Here is a 23,836-nt window from a genome sequence, read left to right as displayed (position 1 = left end):
TCTTAATAACCTATACATAGGTCTCTTTCTTATTTATTGAATGCTTTAAACAATTTAAGGATGAATTTAAAGGAAGATTTCATATTCTGTGATATTTAAAAACGTTTATTATCTATTCTATTATTAATCTATAAAAAAAAGCTTTTGAAACATAGATTTAAGAAAAAAAATCTTCTATTAGACCTAACGTAACCTTACCATAGGGCGGGGACCCTGTCTCGATTTTGTAATGGATCTTTGAAATCAGCTAATAGAGTGGGAAGTATAAACACAGCCAAGTCCCTACAAAGAATTTGCTAGCCAGGTAGTTGTCTGGATTAAACATCTATACTTAAACATTTATTGTCTGAACAGTTATTATTATTTTTGTTAATTTATAAGTTTTGAATTTAGATTTTTTAATATATAAATGTACTTGTTTTTACTTAATGCTCTAATAATAAATACATGATGCTTTGTAAAAATTCTTTTTTAGAAAATTCTATACTTATGTTGAAAATCTTATTAATAATTATTTGTTTGCCGTAAATTGAAAGTTAAATTGTCAGTCTTGTACATTTCCAGATAACTTTAAAAAGACAATTAATTGAGGATAAAAAAGTACAAACAAATAATAGAACATAGATAAGGATTAGGAACAGGGACGTCCAAGTTCTTATTTTAAGGGGGGGGGGGGGTTCAAAGGTTTAAGGGGTATATTTAAGTATTTATTAAAATATTTAGAGGTGTAAAATTAGGGATTTCAACAGTTAAGAGGAGTAGACACCTCATACCCCAAACCTTGAACGGACCTCTATGATTAAAAATGTATCATGGAGACAATTTCAATAAAATTTCAGGTATTTGTGTTTCCTAAACTTTACTTAGATATAAAGGGATTGGGATGCAGCTGCTAATCCGTAGTCCGTATCCTTCCATCTTTTTTATATCCCTCTAAAATACTGGATCTTTTTTATATTCCTCTAAAATACTGGATCTTTTTTATATCCCTCTAAAATACTGGATTTTTTTCTGACTACTCTTCCCTGTTAATGTTTGATTGGAAATCTATCTATTTCTGTATTTCTACAATTACATGTCTTGCGCAAGAGTAAGTAAGAAGTGGAAAGTAAATGGATATAGAAAATACATGGATATATTGACAATGAAAAATTTGTCCTCAATTTAGATTGCTAACATGGAGCTCATTTATTTGTCAGTTTATTCATTCTGTAGGAGGGAGGGAGTGTGCTAAAGGGGATGGATGGAATATATTGTTATTTTAGTCAGCTGCGAGTAACACTTTCATAGAGTACATGTAAATATGGTGCAACATCCAAGTAACAATATATCAATTGGAAATTACAATTTAACTGGTCCAATGTTTTAATTTATACGATAAAAAGTTTATCTTTAGTTAAAATTCTTGTCACTATATCAGAATGTAGTTAGATACAGAAACAAGAAATAAAATGTTATTTTAAAAGGAATGTAACATGGTAGGCAAATTAGATTTTTTTAAACTACAATTTAAAGGGCGGGTCGACTTTTTACTCCCCTCTACAAATTCAAGTACCCTTAGATGCCTTTCCGATAGTATCTGATTAAGAAAAAAGTCAAAATTCTTTAGGTTTGCCTAAATATTAATCTTTACGAGCGACACACACATAAAGACATTTTTCAGGCTCAGTATTTTGTCCCAGACTGTGTTTAGAGAAATCTTTACAGAGCATTAGGGCGTAAGCGTATATCAAATTTGCCAACAAAAACGAGGGGATTTTCTCAGAAAGGCATTTTAAGATGTTAAGGCTTTTTTTACAAGCTTAGTGTGTGTTATGTGTTTGTGTGTGTGTGTGTGTGTGTGTGTGTGTATGTGCGAGCTAAGATAGTTGAAAAAAAGTATAAGCCTGGATAATAAACCATTCCTTTGAATTTAACACAAAGTAAGAGATAAAAAACTTAATTGTCTATTTTTGAAAGTAAAAACAATGCATAGCTGCTCTATAACCCATAATGCCCGTCCAATAAAAACAACAGTAAATTATGAAACCTATTTGATCATAGACGTCCAAGGATGGGGTTAAATTTTTATACCTCTCATTTTACCCCCTTTCAAAATTTTAAAAAAGTATATTAGATTAACCCCCTTAAAAAATAAGCTTGGACGTCTTAGACGCTTCTTAGGTTCATGATAATACTTGTTTGAGGTATGAATCAAATTAAAAGTTTTTAACTTATCTTTCTCACAAGTAAAATTAGGATGACGGTTATCAAAATTATAGTTATAACAAATATGAAGGGGAAAAATGTATATATAAATGCAAAAGAAACCTTTTATGAAAGTAAGCAAGTTTTAAAAGGCTGGACGGTAGGTTATTACCTGGCCCGAGGACCTGGTGAGGAGCTTTTTCGCAAATTGCTTTCTGTTCTTAAGTAGCAACTAAATTGGCTGTGTTTATATATTTGTTACGTTATTGGCTAAAATTCAAAGACTCAATTGAAAGTTACATATAACTCGTGCCCCCTCTATTCTTCTAGTTTAATGGTTAGGCATTTACTTGTAACATATGTAGAGTATTTGCGCCATTAACCCTTAACAGTCAGGCCATTTACTGCACCTTTATCAGTTCCTATTAGAGCTAGAGGGCTAATTTTTTTGTGCAAGTCCCCTGTTTGATAATGATTTTCCGACCTTAAGTGAGTCAAAGTCAATTTTCGCTTCCTTCACCCTTTTATTTAACAACCTTTGTTTTTAGGTCCTTTTTTACTTAAAAATTTCAAACGGCTGAAATTTTCTTATTTTTGAAGCTAGAAGAATTTTTTTTTTGCAGAAAATGTTTGTCTTTATGTAAATTTTTTATTAGAAATATCAAAACATAAATTTCCGCTACTTGGCAGCTGCCAGCCGCCGCAGCTGGCGGTCGGCGGGAAAACTGCGGCGGATCTTGATGAAATTTGAATACATTATGTAGACATGTAAGAAAAGCCTAAGTTTAAAATTTGAAGTCTCTAAGTCAAAAATTGCTTTTAAAGATTTCTGGAGACCTGGAGGATCAGGACCTGCAGGATCATAACTGGAACCTGAAATTGACTTGAACACCTATATTTCATATGAGAATGTACTACTAGAGGATATTTTAGTATTTTGGTAAGAAAAATGCTTTGTTTAGGTCAAAAAAATATTTTTGCTCTTTACCTGGATGACCCGGGTTTGCTGGCATCCTGTGCCCGCCAGGATGGAGATGATCAAAAAATTCCAACTCTCAGTTATGTAAACTTTAAACATACTTAAAAAGTCATGCAGTTTGGGCTCTTTATCTTTCACACACAGAAAATGAGATAGAAAAAACCGTTAAGAGTTAATGATACAGGTTTTAATTAGTTATTTTTCGCATATTACTAAAGACAACTTTCCGCGGAAATTAAAAAGAAACATTATTAGATCTTTTTTTTTAAATTAGCCCTAATTATTATTTTGTTTTAATATTCGTAGACAATTGTCAATAATTCGATGCTATACATTATTTTTCAGTATGTCTCATAACTGGTTTTAATTCAGCGGATATTAATTCGATTCGAAGCCAAACTGGAAAATACACTAACGTAAAAATATTTCATATTTAATCAGATTTTTGAAAATTGCCTAATGCTTTTCTTCTTATGCACAAAAACATCATTGTTATATTTATTTTTGCCTAAAAGAAATGAAAATATTTGAAAATATTAAAATATCATGTTGATCACATTTAAAGTTTTAGATATTAGGAAAGCAAACCAATGATAAATTCAAATCAAAATTTCAATATTAAAATTGAAAGTTTGAATTTGATAATTTTTTTTATAGATTAATTATTTATTTGATTTTTAGATTTTATAAATATAGCAGATACAATTGAAAAACAATATTTAAAAGAGCAACGATTCACAAAAAAAATACAATATTAATTTCAAAAAATACCTTACAAATAGCGCCTGAAAAGCATAAGAACAAATGCAAAATTAAAAACAATAATATCAATTAATAACAAGATTGATTATATATTACAATATCATTTTAAAAAATAACAAACCGAAGCTATTTTTATACATAATATGGAAATGGGGAGGGGGGGGGGGATAATTAAGCTTTCATAGACTTTAGGAAAAAATAGCGCAAATTAAAAACATCTTCAAATAAGAAAGATTGCATTCAAACTTTTGTAAAAGTGGATTTCATAATTTTGATATTACTAAAGTTATCTTCTAAAAAGCTAATTTCTTCGAAACTTGATATTAGGGTGTTGAAAAAACTTCAATCTTCATGGAATCATCATTTTGGTATAGTTGTTAATATTATTGATAAAGGACACTAAGAAATTTTCATATTAAAAAAATATTTTCCAAAGCCAACAGTTTAGAAAACTAAAAAGCGTCCTCCAAAATTACAATTTCAATAACATAATAATCAATAAATACAAAGCACATCAAGTTAACATCATCAAAATTGCCAAAAATCAGTCCATTATTTTAGGCCATATTGACCAATATTTTCCTGAGCAAACTGGCTGTATAAATATTAGAAAAAAAAAGGCCTATGCGTCCAATATCATCATTTTCTTTAAATATTTAGTGATTTTAAACAATTACGAAAATTGGTATTAAACTTTTTTTCCAGACAGGACAAAGTAAAATATAGAGTTTTATTTTTACAACCTAAACCTTCTTACAAACTAGAACGATTATGTAAAAAGTATGGATTTTTACCCATTAGTTTATTTCTGTTTTAAAAAAAGAAAATCAACACGGATTTGTAACCTATGACTAAAATTACTGCTTTAGACGGACACGCACACAATCTAACCAACAGAAAACAAAAGTACAAAAGGGTGCTACAAAAAGGACAATTGCAAATATAATTTTTGTTTCCTAAATGTTGTTCGAGGAAAATTTAGATAATAGATCATTAGAAAAAAAGAACAAAAATGAGTCCAAATAAGCAAGTTCACTGTATCAACTACACTAAAAGCAGCACACTATTATATAATACAACAAGTAATTAATACATTGAAATTGCTAAGAAACGTCAAACCATACAAGTTATTATAGATCGAAATTCACTACTTTTGTCTGCTTTGTAGCACTTCCACGTGGAAAACATACTTTCAACCCTTTAAAAAAAAACAAAATTAACAAAACAGTGGTATCACTTGAATAAATAAAAAGTCAGTTCGTTTAATTTTATTTATATTTAATATGGAATAAAACAGTGCTTAAGCAGTAATCCATAATTAAAGTCCCTATAAATTATCAATGGTAATTATCTGGCTCAAAACAATTCTACCAAACAAGGTTAAATGAAAATTAACTGAAGGGAAGTGTGTATTTAAGAGAAAAGGCGTATCAAAAAGAAAATTAAATTTATATAGGTAAACACTTTATGCAATTGAAATCAACAAATACATCGACACCCGTACACACTCAAGACTCATTTTCGAAGTACAAAAAGTGCTACAAATTAACAAAAAAACTAAGCTTGTTCTAGTTATCTATCTTGAGACAATCTTAGAAAGAAAATTCAATTGAATTTACGATTCCATACTATACACTATTTAAAGACATATAAACGCACTGGATCACTCACGCTAATTAATATATAAAAGAAAGAAACCCAAATTTTCTAATCCTTTTAGGATTAAAACACTTCTTCACAAGTTATATTTTGTTGACCATAATTTCACTGTAGCTGACTTTAATATTAATTTAATTTGTAGCACTAACAAAAAAAATTTACAAAATCAATTCAGACAAAAAATATTGCCAATGTTATAAAAAAAATAATTATGCAGAAAGTAATTAATGAACGAAAGCTTAACAAATTAGATAAATATTATGAAATAGAGTTAATGAAAGTCGAACCATGATTAATTTTATAATGAACACGTAGTAATCCACTAAAATTCACTCGCTTTTATAGCTGTTTATTCAAATGCAAACAAGATTTACTAAAAAATACAAAAAAAAACTAATAATAATCATGATAACGTATGCAACACGTGGTTATTAAATCAAATGAGTGAGTATATTTTCTAGCTGGTTATCCAACTTTTGAAAAATAGGGGGGGGGGGGTGAATAAATGTAAATTTTGGAGAACAAGTATAATTTATAAATTAACAAAAAGCACGTTAATACCCTATTTACATGTTGGAATCAAAAATTCTAAAAATGGCTTAAGGAGTTGTTTCATAAATCCATATAAAACTAACTCCATTCCTAATTCTATCCAGCGGACAAAACAAAAAAAGAACAGGAGCTAAAAAAACTTAATACGAATCGTTTGAAATACCAAGAACAAAAAGAAGCAAAACTTTTTTCATGACAAATTAGAAATTTTAAAACACACACGAAGAAAAAAAGTATATTATAACCTATCGCAACCGTGTCCGCTAATCAAATGAGTGTTGGTGATCCAACAGAGTTTAAAACCAGTTTTGTACGAGAGTACACATTGTGTACTACACAAAGAGAGGAGAGGTGGACAGACCACCTTCCTTCTTGGTGTCTCGTACTCAACTCCCTGAATTTGATAATTTTATTTTCTTTTCTTCCCAAAGAAGTTGTATCAACTTTTTTTTTTTATAGCTAGCCGGTTCTTTTAGTAAGTAGTAGATGTAAAATTTTTCATAGAATTCAGATATGCAATCGGTTTTTTTGTAGACCTCTTATTTTTTAAGTAATTTAAGTTTTTAAAAAAAATAATTAAATCGGTTTTAAGGTACTAAAACGCAACAAAATAAAAGAAGAAAATGGTCAGTAAGAACAAAAATAGTAAGATCTTTAATTTGACACCTTACTTTTAAAATTCTGTTGAGTAATTATTGAAAAAATCTATTTTTTTAACCTCGGTATAATAAAAACTTTAGACCTAAATATTTTCTCAAACAGACATAAAAAACATGGGTTCATATATACCATTAGAATCAGAAAAATATTACGAATCCATTGTAAGCAAAATTGAAAAAAATTAAAAAATTAAAAAATTACAGAAATGGCCAATTATTTTTTTTTGTTCAGACAACACTATTGTCTTACCTTTTTTACCCCCTCTTTACCCCCTTCCCATTTTTATACTCAATTGAAGAATTAAGACGTTGCCTGTACAACATAATATGATATTTTCATATAATTCCTTTTATTGTAGTTTATATACTATATTGTAAACTTTTTTTTTCAATTTTGCTTACAATGGATTCGTAATATTTTTCTGATTCTAATGGTATATATGAACCCATATTTTTTTATTTGTGAAATAATAAAATTAAGTTCAAAGTTTTTATTCTCGTGGGTTTAAAAAAATCGATTTTTTCAATAATTACCTGACAGAATTGAAAAAGTAAGGTGTCAAATTAAAGATCTTACTATTTTTGTTCATAATGACCATTTTCTTTCTTTTTTTTGTTGCATTTTAGTACCTTAAAATCGACTTAAATTTTTTTTTTTTAAACTTAAATTACTTTAAAAATAAGAGGTCTACAAAAAAACCGATTGCATATCTGAATTCTATGAAAAATTTTACATCTACTACTTACTAAAAGAACCGGCTAGCTATAAAAAAAATAGTTGATACACCTTCTTTAGAATTTAAATTCTATAAAATCAGTGAAAATTTGAAAAAGGCCGAGAAACAAAATATCCAGCATACGTACAGACAATTTGATATATAGAGATATTTTATTGCCAACACGAATGTAATTAGAAAAAAAACCAATATTTTGCAAGCAGCCCACCCCCCCCCCCTCCCCCTTCTTGTCCTACTATATAGTCTTGGTATGTCTATTTTTTAGGGATCTTTCCAGAATTTTTAGGAAAATATAGTCTTGGTCTTGTGCAGGTTTTAGACTATATGATAGTGCAAGAATCTACACAAAGATTAAAAAAATTAGAGGCCAAGTACTAGTTCAATATAAGCATAGAGGAGCTAATATAATAACACCTGGATCACACCTAAGTAAAATCAGGAGTTTTGCTCCCCTAAAAAATATTTATATTTTCTCAAAGAAAGCCTTATTGAAATATCAATGAATAAATTAGAGAGACAAATTAATCCATTTTAATTATCCAAGTTATACCACATTTCTTCGTATTCCAAAAATTAGACAAATAGATTCTAAAAGGATAATTCTAAGTTTTTAACAAATAATTTTGAATTTTGACACTAGATTTGGCTTTTTCATGTTCTTCTTTAATTTAAAAGGCTTTGTGAAATTATTAAACATTCATTTTTTTATCTTATAAAAATAATGATAATCATGCTTACTCACTCAAATTCTGTGTAAAAATAAAATGATTACCACTTAGCTACACACAAAATAACTTTAAATGTCAAAGTTTACCAAACAAGAATATAATCTGTGAAAATTATATATTTGGGGAGGTTTGAATTTAACTCTATTTTGAAGAACAATAAAACTAATCTATTCAGAATTTCACACCAACTTTTTCTCCATCTTTTAAAGTTTGAATTGAAAAATATTTTCACATAAAAGTTGAAATTATATTCTTCTGTGTGCTTCCCCCCTATCTCAATTGTGTTTTATTTCAGGGATCTAAAGGGATAAAACAATCATAAATTGATGTACATCTCCAATGTTGATTACAAAATTACCCATTCTGTAAGGTACAATTACTGCTAGCTTGCGTTTTGCTCTTTTTTAGCGACTTTTCGACGGTATTGACTGATATTAAAAGACCCAATTGGAAGTCGGCACAGGGTCCCCACCCCGTATGCAGAGTTACATATTTAGTTATTTTAATTTTAAATGTCCCCAGTTCAAAGTCAATTTCCAGGTTTTTGTTTGATTCTGCTCTATCTGCTGAATTTTTGTGTCAATGGCTGAAAAAATATAGGCAGCTGCTGTTGGATTTTGACTTTCAATTGTGATGAGCAGTATTTCTAGCGTCTGTAAGTTATTATACACTTGAAACAGCAATCTCATTTTGAGTTGAGAGACAAAAAATAATCCTCCAAGTTATGTTGTCACCCTCCTTACAATGTATTATATGAGTATTTCTTTATTTGTGAGGAATGTAGTATATTCAGATTTAATGATGTATGAAATCTTGAAGCTTGTCTTCGTTTATCATTCTTCACAGTTTCTCTTTATTCTTAAATATATTATCTTTTCTTAGGATTAAAAGTTAATTCAAGTTAATATAAGGATCAATGACAATAACGTACACAACAAATAAGCTAGAAAGTTAAAAAGTTTAAAAATAAAGTGTTTGACCAGCTTCTTCCCATATTCTATATGGGTATTGAATTATCTGTGCATAAAAGGGCCATATCCGTTCAAAAAATAGGCCCATCAATTCTCCTAAATAGTTCTCCATCATCACTTTATTATCAGTTTTCTTAGGGCTCGGCAGTCGCACGTCAGCCGCCTGTAAGCCTCAGGGAAATCAACCTTTTACAATTTTAAAATCTGACCAAAATATGGCAATGCCTTTTTTCAAAAAAAAAAATCCAAACGAGTTCAAAGTTGAGGCTTGGGCGCGGTTGCCGAGCCCAGGTTTTATGTTTTAATTGTGTCCATATTTTGTGCACCTTTCGTAGTAAATATTAAATCCTTGCATCTGATATTTTATGGCAATTTTTGCTCATATTTTTCCCTCTGTGGCTAATATCTAAAGTGAGCCAATCTACAACAAATGTCAACATGTTTAAAAGAGATATATTATGACAGCCCCCATTTATTGGTCAGTAAGCTACTCTAGATGGAAAGGAGGGGTAAAATGGTGATGGGATGGATTTTATTAGGGTAGGCGAGAATCTCTTAAAAGGTTTTATAATTTTTAAAGCAAAGCTTTTCTATAATGAGGGTCGGTACGTTCGTCCGTCCATAGGTTAAGTATATAATTAGTTGGGAGCACGTTGGAATTGTTCTATCTATTTCAAGCTTGGCATGCTTATTCATGTAACATTTAGCTATGATTTAGAAAGCGTGACAGTTCTATTTTAATCGTTACAAGAAAGTCCGTATGTTCACTTTAAACATGCTGATTTTTTAAACTTTTTTAAACAATTGATAAGCTTAAAAATTATTAAACATAATTCATTCTAATTTATTATTTTTGCTTCTAGGTAAGTGATAGGATTATCAAGAATTTGATGTCTTTAGGTATTGAAGTAGCTATTATGTGGTTGCCTGTTTTCTTAGATGTGGTTTCAGTCCTGTAACAAAGATATACATAATTAGGGTAGGTCCTTCCGTCAATAAGGGATAGCTCTTATCCTTAATTTAGGCATGTTATGGTTTTCCTATCGATGTTAATCTTGGCATGGTGATTCTTGTAGTTGTTAAGTACGCTTTGGAATGTTTAATGTTTGTTTGTCCTACCGTTTCAAAGATTCGCTTTTATGAGTGTTGTCATCCTTGTTTTAGTTTTGTTTTATGTTTTGATTTTAGAAAGAAAATATATGGTATATATTAATTATCTAATACTAGAGACTAGCATGTTATTGTTCGCATTTAGCATCTGGAGGCTATGATGCTTTTATAAGAGATTCGAGAACGTACTTTGTTAAAATTAGGTTGACTTAAAGATAATATATACATTACAACAATTCTATTTTCAGTGAGGTAAATAATATTAGATGGATTGGATATAAACTTATTGGATAGACTTCTAGATTTTTGTTTACTACAATACAATGCAATAGTTCAAATTTTATATATAACTTCTTATTTGAGGGTTCAATGAAAGATAAGTTAGAAGATATTTTTTTATGGAAATCAATAAAAATGGAAGGTGCTATGCTGTAATTTTTTTTATACCTATTAGTAGTAAAACAGTTATTTAGATGGTTTAAAAAGATTACATCTAAATATATATTCGTTTAGTTGAAACGCACAGAGGTCTATTTACCCAACTGATCTAAACTCTGGTGTATGCTAATGTACACAGAGAGAGTAGTTTATAGTTAAATATGTTAATTAAGGTTAGTTTATATCAACTTTATCCATTATACATAATACATAACCCAGGAATTCACAATATTTAAATTTATCAAAGAACTCTGTTTAATATTGTTAGAATTTATTTAATCTAAGTAATTCGGTTTTATAAAAAGATTTAAATGGGTAATCTAATGTATTTTAAAAATTTTGTGGGGGTTAGAATGAGGGGTTTCAAAGCTTGAGAGGGGTAAAATGCCCTCCCCTCATCCTTGGACGTATATGCCCCAACAACAACAAAAAATATTAGGATTATTGAGAACGTATTGTTTAAACAGTCTTGTATCCTTTTAATAGAGGCCTCTAGGGGCGCAACCGGAAGTTTTATATATTTTAGCTTCAATTGGAAATATTTCATCTTTATTAGGCTAAGAGGTAGACATTCTGAATAATCTTACTGTATACATACAGTTTATTAAATACTTCTTTAAAATATCTCATTTTAATTTCAAGATTTTAAGAAAATATTTACTGAAACATGGACAGATTAAATTAACACATCTTGGATCTATCTTATTCAACGACATTAATAAATTATGTATGTGTGTGTATTAGAGAGTTCCTTCAAACATAAATTCTTTGAAGATAAAAATTTAATCAAAACTGGTAAAATCTCAGATAAGAAAATTTAGTTAAAATTTTATAGCAGTTTTCAATAAAACAACCATTAGATATTAAGAGTTTTTATTGACTTTGTGGTAAAGAGCACATTTGACTACAACTATCCTTTCTTGTTATGCCTTTAATAAAAAGGAATTTAGTTTTCATTTTAGAAAGAACCCACCCAATGAAAAGAATAAAATTAAAAGTTTTAGCATTGTTTAAATTTCGAAAGATTGATTTTATGAAGCCCTCTAATTCTGGGATGTATGCAGAAACTATAGATACAGATAGTGTGCTTAACTTTAATTAGTTTCACTCTGAAAAAAATATCTAAAATTAATTGAATAGTTTCATACAGTTCTTCTTTTAGTTAAAAATTTTTATTATTAGAGACTTCAAATATTTAATGAAACACATAAAACGTGACAGTGAATGGAATACTTTCTCCAATTTAAAACCAAATATGCAAGAAACAAACCCAACAAACATATTTACTAGACAAGCTGTTAAACATACATGTTAACTGGACTAACACATACATGATGGACAGAAATACATGACTTATTAGACAGACTGAAAGACATACATGACTTATTAGACAGATAGAAAGACATACAGAAAGATATACATGACTTAATAGACAGACAAAAAGACATACATGACTTACTAGGCAGACAGAAAGACATACATGATAAACAGACATACATACTTGACACACAGAGAGAGATAGAATGCATAAAATAGATTGTAATGATGATAAACCAGAGTTTCTCTCTTCTCTACTCCCCACAGGTTAGCCAACACTTTACCTGATTACAAAAACTTTTTCACTTCAGAGTTAGGTTTTGGAATAACATTTTTTCTGATTTGTAGACTTTTTCTTTATTATAGAAGAAAAAGATAGCATACGAACAATCTTAATCATAGAAGACTCTTTTTATGCTGAATTTAACATTTTAAAAAACATTGGTACAAGTATATTCTAAGCTTACCTAACGTAGACATATATAATTACTTTAATAGCTTAATGCTAATTCTAAATATGGTTTTCAACAGATAGTTGAAAGTGTTTATTTAGATTTAAATTATTTCCCGATGGCCCTGATGAGTTGAAAGTTGGGCCAACATAAACGGAATTTTAATAATGATACCTTGGTCGATTACTTTAAATCAAAAATTTTTCTTTAAAATTAGTTTGTATCCTTGTATCTGGAAAATATTACATAAAAAAGAATAAAAAAATATATTATTTAAGCCCATTTTACAGCAAAATATGTTTTTCATTTTAAAATATTTATGATAGTAGTAATTTAGTAAATTATATAATATCAAAGTTTATTCAAAGATTCCCCATTATTGCAAATTTGTTTTGCTGTTATGACGTGTTTTGTCTCAACCCCTTCTTTATTAACCCATCCTCCCCACCCCTTACAAAAGGTGTGATTGCAAAGTTGCTGATCAAGTTTTTAAAAATCAAATAACTTTTTAAAAGTGAATTAATTAGATAATCAAAAAACTAGGTCATCCAAAACTACCTGTATATTTATTTCCTTTTTATTTAAATGACATAAAATTTGTATGTTTTCAAATTTAGATTTAATTTTGAGGTAAAATTCACAATGTAAATGAGATAATTAGCTATTTTTTATACTTTGAGGGCACACCCGAGTGAAGAGTGGAGTCTGCTAACTGTGCCAAAGTTCTTTGCAAATTTGGAAACTAAATATTAATCATATGTTTTCTAATCTTTCCTCACAAACTTTTGTTGATACCAAACATGATGTTTCATTATGTTTGTTTGTGTGTGTGTGTGTGTGTTTTTGTGTAGGGTTATGTGTGTGTGAAAGTTCAATAAACTAGAATATTTATTGTATTTAAAATTGAAAATTCTAAGGGTTAAAAAGAAAAAAATGTTTTTAGAATAAACAATTTTCTTTTTATGAACCTACTTCTTCATAAAATTCTAAGAGTTAGATCATTGTTTTAAACCAATTTATTTCAATTTGAGTAGATAAAGCGAAGAAAAAATTAATTATTTATTTGAAGAAAAAAATGCGACATTAATATTATTCTAAATTAAATTTTTTAATAGGTTGGTAGTAAATGATAAATTTTTCGTTGATTTTTCTGATATAGGTAATTTGAATATAATGTAAATATTATCATTTACTTTGAGAAAAATTTGGTTTATTTTAAACAGACATTTTAATAGAGAGGGAGAGATACATTAAAGAGAGAGGTTAGGGAGGGAGAGAAAGAGAAAGAGTATCATTACCATAATTTGATTGCGAACCTCTCATCACAATCTATGCAACCATTTAACGGCGGGGCTTTATTATAGCATGATAATTAACAAAAACTTAAATTAGGGTTTGAAACGACAATATTTGTTAAATTCACTAGAGTGAAACAAAGGTCTTTTCCTTCATGGACAAGGACGTCCAAGCTTTTTATTTTGATGGGGGTAAGATGAGGGGTTTCAAGGGTAATCTAATTTATTTTTATTTTCAGGGGTGTATAGTGTATACACCCTTGGACGTCTATGGACTTATTTTTTATTTAAGAAATTCCTTAATGGGTTTTCTTCAATCAAAGCCTGATAATATTCCTTAACAGCCATTCAAAGAAAATCCTTTGTTTCTTGTATTTGCAAAAAAAATTATTACATTAATCCAAATGTGTTTTTAGTTGTGTTATATCCAAGTTTTTGCTGTGTAAATATTGTCCAGAATGGTGCATTGTTTTTACCATCAGTTTTTTTGCTATTTTTATGCTCTTTCTTCCCTTCATAAATATATGTACATTGTATCAGGGAGGGAGGGGACATTCGAATGTTTATTACATTATTCCATAGAGTTTTTATTCATTGGCTTAGGAACTTTAAGCACTTTATTGAATTTTGATTGATTTGTTCATTAAGCTGTGTGTCCAAACATTTCAATCACTACATGTAATCTACAGAAGGGGTAAATTTGTGTATCATCATCTGGGATGTACATCAAATTATCGGCAATTGTCTGATTCCTTTAGATCCCTGGTATAGAATAGTATAGTACTGTGGGTGATTATATATTTTCTGTGTGTTTTGGTGTGTATGTGTGTGTGTGTGTGTGAGTGTATGTGTGTGTTTGTGCTCATTATCCAGACTTAATGATTGCAAGGTTTTGTCCAATCATTTAAGCAAATGATATTTGTTTATATTCTGAAGATGATATTAAAAATTAAGTATTATAAAAGGCGTTTCTTTGATTATACTTTAAAAGATATTAATTAAAATGAATTCAGATTCAGCTTATTTTATAGGTAAATATGGTTTGACTTACCTGCGAAACTGAACTAATGACCAAGCCCATATTCTATATTGGCTTCGCCAAAAGAGGGTTTGTATAGATATTTTATTTGTAGGGTAGTTGTTTGTTTGTTTTTTCTTTTGCCAACATCCTAGTAAATTTAATTGCTGTCTTAAATTATTGGTTTGTTTGTATCCACATGTTATATAAGGTTCTCTGTGTCTCTAGCAAAATATACGATACATTTCATACATTCATTTCCAAACTTTATACAGCATTGCAGTGTACTTTTTACTAACATAATATAGATACATATCTGTACATCAAATAATTTGTAATGCAAAATAAACTTCACATTTGAATACTTGTGAGTTGGTTATTAAATGATATAAAGATAAATATGTGTGTTCTTTCCAAAAAGGTATATAAGTTTCTTCTGCTGTTAATATATGATAGAATAGATAAGCAAATTCTGTATTTCTGAAAAAAAATTATGATATAATGGTCTTGAATGACCGTTTAGTGTAAATTGTACAATGCAAGAGATATTGGTATTGGCGGCCATTGTATAACATTAACCAAACTCTCTGATATAATCTGGTCCATTCATTATACAATTATGTGCTGATAATTTACATTGGTTAATTATAACATTGCCCCTCTCTGTTATCTCAGATTTAATTGTATCTATTTTAATTGGCTGTTATAATGACAAAAACCTGGAATCTAAAAGGGATAATATAACGGTAGGTAATTTGATGTACACATCCAATGATTATAACACAAAATTGCCCCCTCTGTAGATTTCAATTAGTCGTTGAAACGTTTAAACACACAACTTAATGAACCAACAAATCAAAATTCAATAAAAGTCCCTAAAGTTGTTAAGCCAACGAATAAGAAAATATTATTATAAAACTTTGGGGACTATGATAAACAGCCCATTGTTTACTTTTTTTGTAAGAAACAACAACAATTACATTATATAACAATAAAGTTCTTTAAACTACTATTGCTTACATTCGTGATTAAATAATTTACATTACCTAATTAAAAAAGTTTTCCTTTAGTATTAAATATAATTGGTAATTGATATTACAAAAATGAATATATATAATAAAAGAATTCCAAAATTTCTAATCGATAACATAAAAAAGGCAATGTATGTTGCATAAGATTATTAAAAAATATTTATCATATTAAATGCTATTCCAAAGTCAAACCCACTTGATATAGTAATCTACCAAAATAGGATTTTACTTTAGGTCAGGTTAGGTCATATTGGATATTGGGTAGCCCCGCAGAGATTAGGCATAAAAAAGAATAAAATATTCCCTCCCTTTTCATTAATTTTAATGATAAGGGGATGAGTGTTCTGTGCTCGCTTGGATTTTGTAGGAAAGCACTAGATATATTTATTCTTTAAAATGATCTTAAGCAGCCCAAAGCAACTTTGATAGTAGCTTCTCCACTAACAAGAAGTTTATTACACGCACAAATGATTTATTTAATTGCACTATGTTTTAATTTGACTAAACAAAATTCAAACAAATATTGAGATAAGGAGCAAGGACATTAGACAAGGAACTTTTAGAATCATTTAACAAGGAAAAAATGAATAGTTTTTAGATTGTAATCGTATAAAACAAGTATAATAAATATTGTATCGACTTTTTTTAAATGGCAAAATGGCATTATGACAACTATCACATAAAGAAGAAATATTTAAAAACTTTAAATCTACCAAAATAAATGGTTTAATTTCTAATATAACTCTAATGGTGGAACTTTGCGCAATTTTTTTACAAGAAAATTGCATGAATACTTCTTGTACATCTATCTAGTTCAAATTTTATCTTTTTGTTAAGATAATAAAAAACTGCTACTTTATAAAAAGAAAAAGAATAATACTTAGTTTAAATAAATACTTCCCTTAAAATTTATAGATATAATGCCTGCCTTCTGCCATTTTAAATGGGTTTACACCGCCATGGTGAATCGCTGTACACGCCACTAACAATACCTTACTTATATTAGTTTTTGGTCTTGGTTTATCCTGTAGAATTTAAATAATTTTTTTTTAGCCCCTTGGTGCCGAAGGCACCGGCTAAAAAAACTAGTTTTAATCTTGTGATTGTACATATCTATATTCGTAGAAAACTGGATATAATACGATGCTAGACATAGTTTTTTGTATGGATGAGAACCGGTTCCTATCCACCGGATTCGAATGAATACGAGAAAATATTTTCTTACTTTTTTCTTTGCAATATTCAAATTAAAAAGGGGGGGGTGGAGGTCGACTTTTCTCCCTCGCCTTAAAGGGGATAAGCCGCTAGTATTGTATTATGTACATACATGTGTAAAATCTATAATTCATTATTTCTATTGAATATTGCAAATATTTTGCGAGGCTTTTTGTTTCCATAAATAATTCAGTTTTTATAGTTTTGTATTTGTAGGTCTAATTAATATTTGTTGTATTTAACTGGTTTTATGCATTTTTTGTGTATGTATTTGTTTTGGGTATGTGCACTTTACTGGCTCAATCCAATTAATGTAATTTGTCAAAATCATTTCTACCTTAATTCAATAAAAGAATATTCCTTTTTACCGTAGAAGGTTTCTTTTGTAATTATTTGTAAATTTATCATAATTAAAAAATATCTCCAAAAGTTTTAAAGACAAAAAAATAAGGGAAGTAAGGGGAAATAGTGATAAAATCAACATTATTCTTGAAATATTGATCCAATATTGAATTGAATTAAAAACTGCAAATTCGTTATGTATGGAGCACAGGATTGAGTCATACTTTTATTTTTTGGTTATGACTCATAATTTCTGCCATTTAATTGCTTCGTACTAGAATATTCGATACATTATTACTTGGATGTTGCACCAGGTTTTCATGTACTCTGGGTAACATAACGATACTACCCATCCACCCCCTGTACCCCATTTCCTCCCCTTCTACTGGATGAACGAACTGACTAATAAATGAGGTTCATATTAACAACCTGAAATGACGTCAAATTTTCAATAGTTAATATATCCACTTATATCCTATATCCATTACTATGATATTAATCATTATTAATCCAATAAATAATTCATTACAATTCTGCAATATCAGCATGTATGTTTTTATGCATATGTAGGTTTTTGTGTGCAAATTTGTAGGTGTATAAACTATTGTTCTTGATTATATTCATGTTAAAATATTTGATAACAGGTGTTAATTTTTATGATTTTTTTCTGTCTGATAATATTTTGCTCGTACTTTTTAGGTAAGTTTTACACTGGTGTTTGAATTTGAGATTATTTTTACAGAAAATTACAATCTATTTATAAAAGTAAATAGTAGAGTTTGGCACAAAAGACGAAGCTTGTTTAAAATGAATAATTTACAGAAAGAAAAGAGACGAACGGACATTGAAAGTTGTAGAGAAGATGCTTATTTATCATGAGAATGTTTACAAGAAATGCCATTCAACCAAAATTTTATTCTATTTTCCTTATTATTTTTGCAGAAGAGTAAAAAAAAATCACTTGTTTAAAGTACAAAACGTTGAAAATTATAAATCTAAGTCTTCAAAGTTATTTTTAATTTGATAATCAACAAAAAAATTATATTTATTAATTCTAGAATTTCTAAAATAGAAATAATACAGAAAAAAGATAAAAATAAAAGATTATGCAAAGCTTTAAAGCTATCAAAATATTTTTTATTGTTTTGCATAGCTTGTCACTCTGACGTTTCAAGATCGCAATAAATACAAAGAATTCGTAGATATATCAGAATTTTTTTGAAAAAAAAAGATGACAACATCCATAAAAGCGAAGCTCTGAAATTACAAACAAATTAGATGCAGAATATAAGATACTGTTTAGGGACAATCTTTCTTTAAAATATTGTACCTTTAAAAAATCATTTATCAAAAAATCAGATGAATAGGTTTAGAAAACAAAAAATTGTTGTAAAAAGTTACAAATCTGCATTTTTAAATGGACGTGCGGACTTTTTGCAAATGAATATAGAGTTGCTAAGCTTCCTTCAAGAGTTATTGTTCTTGTATCCGTCCATTTGATTTTAGAGCTTTACTTTTATGGATTTTGTCATTCTTGTTATATAATGCACCAACCAAAGCATCAATAATGTAACAATCTTTATTCTGAAAATTAAGTGCACACCCCTTCTATAATCATCCTGTCTATTTTAGAGCTCTTGCTAAATATCAGAAAATAGTCGTAGACTAGCGATTAGGTACCTTATAATTTTCATAATTTTCTGTTATGATTCAATAAGTTATTTTCTGAAACAAAATTAAGCATAAATTAATATTTACACCCAAGGTATTAAATGATCAAAGCGATAATAAAATTTAAATTACAATGTTTAAAGAAAAAAATCCTAAAGCTAAATAAATGAATATTTACTTACAACAAATAAGGAGAACCACATCGATACAGCAGTTAGCGATATCCTTCGGTACTATAGACAGACAAACATAGATCCTGGTAGTTTATGATAAGGATATATCTCAGTCAAATTATTCTATGGTAGGAAAGAAAAACTTTATTTATTAGGAAAACTAATAAGATTAGAGATGCACTACTTTTCACACAAAATTTTAATATTTTATGCTACGTATAAAAATGTTTTAGTATTTCCTTATATTTTTACAAAAAAAAGAATATTTTTTATCTTGAATTAAATTAAATTTATTATTTTGCTCATGCCTTCTCTGGTTGAGGCGCGCTTAAGGGCTTAGTGTGGCTGTTTTTTTTTTTTCTTCAAGCCGCTTAGCATTCTTAAATCCGCGCGATTTGTTGCGGTTGCGGCTGCAGCTTTGTCTAAGTTAAGTCGCAAAGGTGAATGCGACAGTTTCTTTAAAAGCCTGTGGCTGAGGATGAACGCGCCTTATTTTCAAGATAGTTATATTTAAAAAATAATAATATTTATAATTAGGGTAGGTCCGTCTGTTCGACCTACCTTACGCTCATAACTGATAGCTCTTTTCGTTAATTTAGGCATTCTAGAATTGTCACATACATTCCAAATTTGGCATTGTGATTTTTAAACTTTTAGACAACAATTCTTCATGAAATAAAATCATCTTGTTTTGGAATACTGATTGCTATTACTTCAAGGTACAATGTTATAAGTGAAGCATCTCTTTGATAAAGTTAGTATCCTGTATTTTTGCAACAAGTTTACTTGCAATTTTTTTTTATATTCTGCTTATTAAGTTTTGACACTCAAAGCGTTAACGTTCTTGTATCCTACCTTTTCGCTTTTATGTTGTCAACCATGTTTAAACTATTAAGAATAAACAAATAATAAGTACTTTAAATATTATGACTTAATATTTGACTTCACATTGTTTACATGTGTATATGTTTATTGAAAAATACTACTTCATGTGCTACTTCTCTATATGAATAGCCGACCGCCACCAAAAAATAGTACATACTATGTCTTAAAATTCGCTAAGACTAAGGACTTTTAACCAAGTTGCTAAGCTGGAGATTTTTTTAGTGGATGTTTTATAACCTTTCTCCCCTTATTGAAATTGTAGGGGGGAGGGGAAGGGTTATGATATGTATTATTTTGAAGAAAAACAAATTTAGGGTGGTTTATTGATAATTTAATGTGATATACCGAAAAGATTTTGATAATATTTTATTCACTTTTAATTTTCATTAGCTTGTGATTGCTTCTTGATGAAAACACACAAAAATTGACTTTACGCATTGCAAATGAATTAAGTATCCTATCATTATGAGAAAGTTATTTGTTTTGTTGAGTAGGTGGAGAATTAGTGAATTTTTATATTTGGTGTGCTAGCATTTCTACAAATAATTACATACTTTTATAGCATACAGTTGAATACAAATGTAAAATAGGTTTGGTATCTATCATTCTATTGGCGTATTAAGATCTCGACAACCACTCAATCGATTAAATCTTAAAGTTCTTAATGGGATTAATCAAGTTTTGTAATTGCAAGCCTTCTTCCTCAAAAGAAGTGAAACAAAAAGAACATTTTTCACCTCCCAAACTCATTGATTTATTTGGGATTATCCCCTTCTAATTCTGTGTTGCCTCTTGGGGCTAACGTGCATTCTCAATTAGTATATTGAATTTATTAGACCTTGTTATAGCAAATAAATTTAAACCTTTTATTGCATCTTTTCAATCAATTTGTTTTAAATATTTTCTAATGAAAAAAATCAATGTTGAAGCACCCAAAAATGACTGTATGTTTTCTAACTACAGAGGCTAGTTTCAACATTTGTCACTTTAAGAAGATTAAAGGTGGAATTAATGGTTTTTATTTATTATAGCTGAATATAGGAGTGGTAGATATTTAGTTTTCTACATGGAAACAGCCACAGATTTCAGGGATAGCAATATTAAATAAATGGTTATTTAAAGACAGATTTTTGCGGATATTAAAATGAAAAATTATGAGATGAAAACCATTTTTTTTATGATTTTTATTTTAAAATTTGTGGAAAATTGTCCGATGCATGATTTTTCAGTATGGCTTAGAACCGGTTCTAATCTATCGGGTATTAATCGGTTTCAAATACTGGAAAACATTTTCTTCTGGCTGAAACAAGACATTGGAGTTAATTCTATGTAATTATACTTCATGTAATACCTAGTTTATTTTTACAAAGCCATTTTCTTTAAATTTTATTTCTTGCTTTGTCTTAGGATAGATATCTAAACAGCCTTAAACCTGCCTTTCTTTATAACTTCTCTAAAATTGTATATCGAACAATTCTGACATTTAGGAGTCTCTACACACAGACAGACAGTTATACTTTGTACTTTAAAAAATCCACCTTTTATTGCAAATCTCTGAGAAAAAATGCACCAAAATTTAATAAACCTATTCCTTATCCGTGAACAACAGGACATCCCACTTTTTAAAAGCGAAGCTTTTCTATAATTAGGGTCGTTCCGTCCGTCCGTCCGAGATAGATAGCTTTTATTCGTTAATTTAGGTATGTTAGAATTGTCCTATCGATTTCAAACTTTGCATGATGATTCCTGTAGTAGTTAGGTACGATTTAGAAAGCGTAGCAACTCTATAATCATTACCAGTATGTCCGTATGTCCATTTGAAACATGTTGATTTTTCTACTTTTTAACAACAAATTTTTTATGTGATCTAATTATCCGTTAGATCTGATTTTTGGTATATTGATTCCTGGAACAACAAAGAACAACATTACAAGCAAAGCAACTCTATAATGAAGTCCTAAAAATGTAAGTATGTCCATAAACATTATCCTGTATCAAGCAGTTTTTCAAAAAAAAAAGTTTCAAGTGTTACAAGTGTTAATGTCCGTTTATCCTATCGTTTCAGTGCTTCGCTTTTATGGATGTTGTCATCCTTGTTCTAGATGGTATAGTTATTAACAAAATTATGACTCATCCGTATCACAAGATAAATTGAGAGACAGATAAGAATAGAGAAAAGGGGGGGAAATACGATTAACAAAGAAAGCAATAATAGAAAACAGTTGAGAAGGTGGTAAAATCTTTATATTGACCATTTTATTATACATAGTAATTAGTTTATTTGTTTGTTTGTCTTTTAAGATTTTTTTAACTACCTACTGAAAGGATTGAGTTCTTCATCTTAGGGAAGTTTTACAAAGATCATAGGTAAAGGGGTGTTTATCCCCCCCTCAAACTTTAAACCCCCTCATTTACTCCATTCAAACCTTTCAAAATAAAAAAAGCTTGGACGTTTAAACTGTTTTATATCAAAGGTGGGGTTTTAGTTTATTTTTTGTTGAGATTATTCAGTTACATAGACAATTATTCAGTGATTTTTATCAACTTTAATATTTTAATTTGTTTGAAATTATACTTTCTTATATAGACCTCAACAAATTAAAGGAAGAAAGAAATACACATAAATATTACTATTTACATGTGTCACATATAAATAAATTAAATATCTTAAAACCTGTCCATGCCGTTGAAATTATATCCATCAAGAAACAGTGACATCATACAACAATATATCAGATAAATATATCTCTTGTATAGCCCATACAGCAGCGGATAAATGGTAGCTTATACCAACAACGAAATTAATTCGGGGGGAAAATTACGATTTTCATCTGTCGTAGAATCATCGATCTTTATATCTGCCCCCCCCCCCCCCCCTAATATTATATTAGATTTATTTCGCTTGTTGGCTATACCTTATTACTGGATAAATGCGCCTTTTCCTAAAAACCTTTCATATTGACATAAATATTGAATTATAGCATAGTTACGTTACTAATAATTCGTTCTGCTTAATTTCTATTCCCTATAGATTGGCCATTTTGAACAAAATAAAATTTCACACCTTTTGAAACTACTGCAGGACATAAATTACCAGGGCTCAGCAGCCTCGTGCAAGCTTCATGGAAATCGTCATATTTTAACTTTTAAATTTAGCTAGATGTCTAAACCAGTTCCTAAACAGATAGTCCATCTTTTCGGAATTTTTTGTGCACACAAGAGGGTTTAAATTTAAAGCCTGTGCGTGGCTGATGTGCGGCTGCCGAGCCCTGGAAATTACCTCTCTTTTAAGCTTAAATTGTTTATTGTTACACTTAGTTAAAAATGTTTGTGACAAAATTAGTTTTAAATCACTCACTTGGCATGGGATTGAAAATAGAATTGTTATACTGTATTGTCCTGCTAAATTTGTCAGAGATCTAAAGAGATACATCAATGGTCGATAGATTGATGTACAGCCCAAAGGAGGCTACACAAAATTACACCTTCTGTGGTTGAAACGTGCGTACACTATTTCAATGAACCAACCGATAAAAAATAGATAAAAGTCCTCAAAGTTGTTAAGCCAACGGATATGGAAACACTATTATAAAACTTTGGGGACTAGTGTAATAAACAGCCAAATGTCCCCTCCCGCCCTTTAACTGTTTTTTTC

General features: G+C 29.2%; 1 protein-coding gene and 1 long non-coding RNA gene across 5 annotated transcripts in view; one reads left to right on the top strand and one right to left on the bottom strand.

Annotated features, from left to right (window-relative positions):
- mbl (splicing regulator muscleblind) overlaps window positions 1-23,836 on the top strand; it is a 166,017-nt gene that overhangs the window by 26,362 nt on the left and 115,819 nt on the right. The gene's annotated exons all lie outside the window — the stretch shown is intronic.
- On the bottom strand, window positions 3,812-6,531 carry LOC145312775 (uncharacterized). The gene is made up of 2 exons (XR_013877115.1): window positions 6,385-6,531; window positions 3,812-4,327 (listed from the first exon to the last, which is right to left on the bottom strand). It is a non-coding gene; the product is annotated as an uncharacterized LOC145312775 (long non-coding RNA).

This window comes from Acartia tonsa, chromosome 2 (assembly GCF_053477335.1).
Source record: "Acartia tonsa isolate MP-2025a chromosome 2, ASM5347733v1, whole genome shotgun sequence".
Taxonomy (NCBI): domain Eukaryota; kingdom Metazoa; phylum Arthropoda; class Copepoda; order Calanoida; family Acartiidae; genus Acartia; species Acartia tonsa.
This window is presented reverse-complemented; position numbering and strand designations above follow the sequence as displayed.